Below are 8,499 nucleotides of genomic sequence, written 5' to 3' on the forward strand. Positions count from 1 at the left end.
CTGGACGCCGGCGCTCGCGCCCAAACGCCCCGGGGCTCCGCCCGGTTGCAGCCCCGTTTGGCCCGCGCCCATTAGCCCCTGGTGGCTCGGATGAGCCACTGACTAGGGGGCCCCACCCCCAGAACGCAAAAATAAAAATAAATAATAAATAATAATAAAAAAAATAATAAATAAATAATGAATAATAAAATAAATAAAAAACAATAAATATAATTAATAAAATTAAAATGATTTAATAAAATTATTAATTAATTAATTAATTAATTAAGTTAATTAATCCGGTTTAATTAAATTAATTAACTAGTTAAGTTTAATTAAACTGTAATTAGATTAACCTAAACCCTAATTAATTTAAATAGAGAATGACAGGTGGGTCCCACTGGACCCACATGTCAGGGTTGACTCAGTCAACCCCTGTTGACTGCTGACGTCAGCATGACATCATGCTGACGTCATAAATACATTTTTTTCAAATTAATTAAATAAATAATTAAATTCCAAAATTGTTAAAATCTTTTAAAAATCATATCTTTTAATCCGTAACTCGGATTAAAATATTTTCAACATGAAAGTTGCTCAGAACGACGAGACGAACCCGGATACGCAGCCCGTTCGTCCACCACACACCTCTAACATACCAAACACGCAACTTTCCCCCTCCGGTTCATCTGTCCGAAAACGCGAAACACCGGGAATACTTTCCCGGATGATTCCCCCCTTAACCAGTACCACCTCATACCACGTTAGGGCACGCCTAGCATCGCTTCTTGACATGTCATGCATCGATATGCATCTGTTTACTTGGTATTCATTGTTTCTTCCCCCTCTTCTCTCCGGTAGACTACGAGACCGACGTTGCTGCTGCCCAGATCGACTACGGAGTTGACGACCCCTCTCTCTTGCCAGAGCAACCAGGCAAGCCCCCCCCTTGATCACCAGATATCGCCTATTCTTCTCTATACTGCTTGCATTAGAGTAGTGTAGCATGTTACTGCTTTCTGTTGTACCTATTCTGATGCATAGCCTGACATTGATGCTACACCTGTTGATACCTTACCTGCAATCCTAAATGCTTAGTATAGGATGCTAGTTTATCATCATTGGCCCTACATTCTTGTCAGTCTGCCTTGCTATACTATCGGGCCGTGATCACCTGGGAGGTGATCACGGGTATATACTATACATACATACATACTATACAGATGGTGACTAAAGTCGGGTCAGCTCGAAGAATACCCGCGAGTGATTCACGGATTGGGGGCTGAAAGGACCTTTGTCCCGACGGCCCTCTGTGTGGATCTTTGTGGCGGAGCGACAGGGCAGGTTGAGACCGCCTAGGAGAGAGGTGGGCCTGGCCCTGTTCGGCGTTCGCGGACACTTAACACGCTTAACGAGATCTTGGTATTTGATCTGAGTCTGGCTACGAGCCTATACGCACTAACCATCTACGTGGGAGTAGTTATGGGTATCCCGACGTTGTGGTATCAGCCGAAGCACTTCAGACGTTAGCGACGGAGCGGCGCGCGCCGAATTGGACTGGAACGCCACTAGGCTAGGTCTGCTTTCGGCCGCCCACGCAACGTGCAGGTGTGCTCAGGGCGATGGGCCCAGACCCCTGCGCGCTTAGGTTTAGACCGGCGTGCTGGCCTCTCTGTTTTGCCTAGGTGGGGCTGCGACGTGTTGATCTTCCGAGGCCGGGCATGACCCAGGAAAGTGTGTCCGGCCAAATGGGATCGAGCGTGTTGGGCTATGTGGTGCACCCCTGCAGGGAAGTTTAATCTATTCTAATAGCCGTGATCTTCGGTAACAGGACGACTTGGAGTTGTACCTTGACCTTATGACAACTAGAACCGGATACTTAATAAAACACACCCTTCCAAGTGCCAGATACAACCGGTGGTCGCTCTACCTCAGGGATATGAGAAGGGGATCGCCGGGTAGGATTACGCTATGAGATGCTATTTGGAGATGTTACTTGGAGATGCTACTTGGAGGACTTCAATCTACTCTCTTCTACATGCTGCAAGACGGAGGCTGCCAGAAGCGTAGTCTTCGACAGGACTAGCTATCCCCCTCTTATTCTGGCATTCTGCAGTTCAGTCCACTGATATGGCCCTTTACACATAAACCCATGCATATGTAGTGTAGTTCCTTGCTTGCGAGTACTTTGGATGAGTACTCACGGTTGCTTTCTCCCCCCTTTTTTTTCCCTTTCCTTCTTCCTGGTTGTCGCAACCAGATGCTGGAGTCCAGGAGCCAGACGCCACCGTCGACGACGACCCCTACTACACCGGAGGTGCCTACTACTACGTGCTGCCCGCTGACGACGACCTGGAGTAGTTAGGAGGATCCCAGGCAGGAGGCCTGCGCCTCTTTCGATCTGTATCCCAGTTTGTGCTAGCCTTCTTAAGGCAAACTTGTTTAACTTATGTCTGTACTCAGATATTGTTGCTTCCGCTGACTCGTCTATGATCGAGCATTTGTATTCGAGCCCTCGAGGCCCCTGGCTTGTATTATGATGCTTGTATGACTTATTTTATTTGTAGAGTTGTGTTGTGATATCTTCCCGTGAGTCCCTGATCTTGATCGTACACATTTGCGTGCATGATTAGTGTATGATTGAATCGGGGGCGTCACAAGTTGGTATCAGAGCCGACTGCCTGTAGGAATCCCCCTTCCACACTCCTTGGCCGAAGTCGAGTCTAGACATTACAAAAACTTTTACTAACTTGGCTGTGTGCCTTACGGGCCCACGTCGCCATCGGGTGGTACTAGGATCTTTTACTCCTCGACCTTTACTCTGGGACTCTGAACTCTTTTCTACTCGGGTTAAACGAATTTACTAACTCTAACATTAGGATCCCGTTACCACGTTCACCCCGAAGTTGGATAAGACATAGTTATTCTGTAGGATAGCATTTTGAATAGTGCCCGTGTTGTCATTTGACTCCATTGAAACATCTTTGTTTTCAGATGGAACCCACGAGGCAGGTCGTGCGCCACACTGCGGCCATTGGTGCCTCAGGATCACCTGCAGTGCTAGCTGATATGATGACCTATCTGGGTTATCGCTGGCACCCTGAGTACACCGTCTACGAGGAGTACCGGGACTTTAACCAGGAGCAGTACCATGCCATCGTCCACCTCTACTCTCGGGAGTATGAGTCCACTACCGTGCTGCACACCGCTCATGGTGTTGGAGTGACCATCGAGATGGCAGTCCACGATGCGGCTCATGCTGCTCTGACACGTCTTCGTGGAGAGTATCAGGCATTGGACACTTCCCCTTTCAGGCACATTCCTATCGCATCTGACGTTGGTGCGGAGGGATACTACACTGCCGCCTACTCCACCGTCACCCGAGAGCCGTTCCACCATCAGCGCCTGGTTCTGCATGCGGATGGGCTGGACCGAGCTAACAGAGCTCTTCGCCACGAGTTGTACACCACTCGTCAGCACCTTTACAGGGCTCTGACGCGGTTGCACCCCTTTGTCCGGTCTGGACAGCTGCCGCGTTCTGCGATCTACCCAGCCAGGACCGTGATGCCCCACGGTGTCGGATGGCCAGAGGTGGGAGGCTACTCTCCCGCACTGGGTCCTCTTCTGCTACCTGAGCGTCGGGTTCTACACCAGAGTATCCGCGGCCCCCAGGCCACTGACGTGGAGGACTATCCATTGCCTCACTACCAGCTGTCAGGTTACAGCTACCTTCACAGTACCTCCTGGGACTGATGTAGTCTTGTTCATTAGTCTTAGATGCACTCGCGAGCCTGCGTGCCGCCTATGATGACTTAATCTATGTACTGAACTCTGTGTACTGAACTCTATGTCCGACCCCTTTTGTAAGTTATGCCGACTATCTATGTGGTATCTGTCGTGCTCCTTTCATTATGCATGTTTCATCATGAATGACTCTTGTCTATGCAAATTTCTCAATACTGAACTACCCCTGTTATATATTAGCAGGATGGTTAGACCAGCTGGTCGTGGTCGTGGTGGAAACTTCCCACCACCGCCTGAGTACATGGCTGGTATGATCCAACAGCTTGAGATGAATCGCCAGTTCATGGAAAACATGATGGCTCAGTTTCCTCGCCCCAATATGAACCAGCATCCAAACACAACAGCTCTGCAGGATTTCATACGCCTCAACCCAAGTGTGTACCGCAGCTCAACCCAGCCGCTGGATGCTGATGACTGGCTCCGTGACATCACCTACGAGATGGAGTCTGCTGATGTAGCCCCTGCCAGCTATGTCACTTTTGCTTCCTTCTTCCTGAAGGGACCCGCAGCTCAATGGTGGGACAGCCATAGGCGTACTCTGCCAGTTGGGACAATCATCTCCTGGCCAGACTTTCAGGCTGCCTTCCGTGCCCGCTTCATTCCTCAGGGAATCATGGACAGGAAGAAGCGTGAGTTTCGCAACCTCACCCAAGGCAACAAGACTGTTGAAGCTTATCAGCGGGAGTTTCTGGACTTATCCCGCTATGCTGAAGAAGACATTGCAACTGATGCTCGCAGACAGGAGAAGTTCCGTGAAGGCCTTCAAGCTGACATCAAGCTCACACTTCTAGTGCATGACTTTGCCGATTTCGCCACCTTGGTGAACAAGGCCATCAATGTCGAGACTGGTCTGCAAGAACACCAGAGCTCTCAAAGGCGCAACCGTGACACGGGCTCATCCTCGGGCCCGCCCTCGCAAAAGCGTAAGATATGGATCCCGAACAGCATGTACCGTCCAACTGCACCTGCCCCAAGGCAGTCTTATGCTGCACCTCGTCTGCCGGCTGCTCCAACTAGGCAGCCGAGGCTTCCAGCTCCACCACCCCAAGCTCCTGTTCCTACCCCCGAGAATGGGTTGTGCTTCAGGTGCGGACAACCAGGGCACCGTGCTAGGGAATGCAACCAGAAACAGAATCAACTGGGCCTTCCAGCAACTGGCCGTGGGAACAACCAGGCCCGCAACAACAATGCCAAGTCTTATGACCGTGTTCATGCCAACCACATTGATCTGAATGAAGCTCAAGACCAGCCTGCTACTGTGATGGGTACACTCCTCGTAAATTCAGTACCAGCATCTGTTTTATTCGATACAGGTGCATCGCATTCATTCATGTCAGAAGATTTTGCATGCTTGCATGACATTAAATGTGAGGACATGAATGCTTCACTATTAGTGCACACCCCTGCGGGCCAATGTCGAACCTCCATGATTTGCAACGACGTCCCTGTAGAAATCGAAGGACTGGAATTCCTTGTCTCTCCCATCGTACTGAAGTCCTGTAGCATTGATCTCATTCTGGGAATGGATTGGTTAAAGGCGCATACTGCTTCTATCGTTTGCGCCACCAAGACCGTCCATCTGCTACACCCTTCTGATGAAATAATTAGCTATGATGCTCATCTGGTTCGGAATGCCGAGGCCAGGCTTTATGCCTTAAACGCATTGAACGTTGCACCACTCAAGGGCATTGAAAACATTCCCGTCGTGCGTGAATTCCTAGACGTCTTTCCTGAAGAACTCCCAGGGATTCCCCCTGCTAGAGCTGTCGAATTCGTCATCGACTTGAAACCAGGCACCACTCCTATAGCCAAGAGACCCTACAAGATGCCGCCGCATGAACTCCTTGAGCTTAAGGAGGAAATCGATAAATCTCTTCAAAGTGGTTTCATTCGCCCAAGTTGCTCTCCTTGGGGAGCACCTTCTCTCTTTGTCAAGAAGAAAGATGGGACAAACCGGTTGGTCCAAGACTACCGTCCTATAAATCAAGCTACCATTCAGAATAAGTATCCTCTTCCTCGGATCAATGATCTGTATGATCAGTTGGCTGGATCATCAGTGTTCTCTAAACTCGACTTGAGGTTGGGTTACCACCAGATCCGTGTTCGTGAGGAAGATATCCCCAAGACCGCCTTTGTGACTCGTTATGGTTCATACGAGTACACCGTCATGTCTTTCGGCTTAACCAATGCTCCAGCCACCTTCTCTCGCCTGATGAACTATATATTCATGGATTACCTCGACAAGTTCGTCGTGGTTTATCTGGATGATATTCTGGTATTTTCCAAGAACGAAGAGGAACATGCTGAACATCTTCGCCTCGTGCTGGAAAAGCTACGAGAGCATCAACTTTATGCCAAGTTCTCCAAATGTGAATTCTGGCTTCCCGAAGTAACCTATCTTGGGCATGTCATCTCTAAGGATGGTATTGCCGTCAACCCTGAACGAGTTTAGGCTATTCTCGATTGGACTCCTCCGAAGAACGTTAAGCAAGTTAGAAGTTTTCTCGGTCTCGCCAGCTACTGCCGTCGATTCGTCGAGAACTTCTCCAAGATTGCCAGGCCTCTGACTAACCTATTGCATAAGGGCGTCAAGTTCCAGTGGACAGACAAATGTCAGGAAAGCTTTCAGGCACTCAAAGACAAGTTGACTTCTGCCCCAGTACTAGCTCCACCTGATACAAAGAAGGACTTCGTCATTTACTGCGACGCTTCCCGTCAAGGATTAGGCTGTGTCCTAATGCAAGAGCGCAAAGTGGTTGCTTATGCCTCTCGGCAATTGCGCCCTCACGAGGAGAACTACCCAGTTCACGGCCTCGAACTTGCTGCTGTCATTCATGCACTAAAATAGTGGCGACATTACCTACTCGGTAATCGTTGCGAGATCTTCACTGACCACCAAAGTCTGAAGTATCTATTTACTCAGCCAGACCTGAACCTCCGTCAGCAGAGATGGATGGAGACTGTTGCAGACTTTGATTTGGGTATTTCCTATACCCCAGGCAAGGCTAATGTAATGGCTGATGCCTTGAGCCGCAAGTCTTACTGCAACCACCTCCAGGTTCACAAAGTTCAGCCCTCACTCGTTGAAGAATTCAGAAAGCTGAACCTCCATATTGTTCCTCCGGGTGCACTCGCTCCCCCTCCCCCGGAGTTACGCAAGATGAACCTCCATGTTGTTTCCAGGGGTTCTCTCAATACCCTGGTTGCGAAACCAGATCTTGTGGACACCATCAAATGGATACAGAAATGTGACGATGAAGTCGAGAGGATTAAACGTTATCTCGCAGAAGGAAAGCCCTCATTCTTCACTGTGGATGACGCAGGCACCCTATTCTTCAAAGGTCGCCTAGTGGTACCGAGTAAGAGGGAAAACCTAAATCTGACTCCAAAAGTTATGAAAGAAGCTCATGATACGCCTCTTTGTATCCACCCTGGTAGTACAAAGATGTACCAAGACACCCGCCAGAGATTCTGGTGGTCTAATATGAAGCAAGACATTGCTCGTTATGTTGCTGAATGTGACGTTTGCCGTCGTATCAAAGCAGAACATCAAAGGCCTGCTGGAACTCTACAACCTATATCTATTCCTGAATGGAAATGGGACCATGTTGAAATGGACTTCGTCACTGGATTCCCCAAATCGCAGAAAGGCAATGATGCTATTCTTGTCGTCATTGACCGACTTTCTAAGGTTGCACATTTTCTGGCGGTCAAAGAAACGATCACTGCTAGTCAGCTTGCAACTCTCTACATGACCAGAATTGTTTCGCTTCACGGTATTCCACTGGTTATCAGTTCAGACCGTGGCAGTTTATCCACTTCAAGATTCTGGGCAAGTTTCCAAGAAGCTATGGGCACTCATCTGTCTTTCAGCACTGCTTTTCATCCTCAGTCACAAGGGCAAGTTGAACGTGTCAACCAAGTTCTCGAGGACATGCTTCGAGCTTGTGTTATTTCCTTCGGCAAGAAATGGGAGGAATCTCTTCCGTATGCTGAGTTCTCTTATAATAATAGCTATCAAGCTAGTCTGAAGATGGCCCCCTTCGAAGTGTTATATGGACGAAAGTGCCGAACCCCTCTGAACTGGTCAGAAACTGGGGAACGTCCACTCTTCGGTCCGGATATTATCCAACATGCCGAAGAGCAAGTCCGCATTATTCGCGAGAATCTCAAGACTGCTCAGTCCCGCCAAAAGAGTAATTATGACTGTCATCATAAAGACATGGTCTATCAACCTGGCGAAAAGGCCTATCTTCGAGTTACACCAATGAAGGGTGCTCACCGCTTCGGGATCAAGGGCAAGCTAGCTCCTCGCTATATTGGCCCATTCACTATTCTCGAGAGGCGTGGAAAAGTGGCATATCAACTGGAGCTTCCGTCGAACCTTTCTCAGGTTCACGATGTGTTCCATGTGTCACAACTCCGCCGTTGCTTCAAGGACCCAATCCGAGCTGTGGATCATGAAGTGCTCGAATTGCAACAGGACCTCTCCTATAAAGAGCATCCGGTCCGCATTCTCGACCAAGCTGAACGCCGCACACGCCAGAAGGCGATCAAGTTCCTCAAGGTCCAGTGGTCGAATCACTCTGAAGACGAAGCCACCTGGGAACGCGAGGATCGCCTGCGTGATGAATACCCCGCACTGTTTCCTTCTACCTCCTAAAATCTCGGGACGAGATTTCTTGTAGTGGAGGAGATTTGTAACGCCCGGATAAT

This window comes from Triticum aestivum, chromosome 4B, assembly GCF_018294505.1.
Source record: "Triticum aestivum cultivar Chinese Spring chromosome 4B, IWGSC CS RefSeq v2.1, whole genome shotgun sequence".
In the NCBI taxonomy this organism is placed as follows: domain Eukaryota; kingdom Viridiplantae; phylum Streptophyta; class Magnoliopsida; order Poales; family Poaceae; genus Triticum; species Triticum aestivum.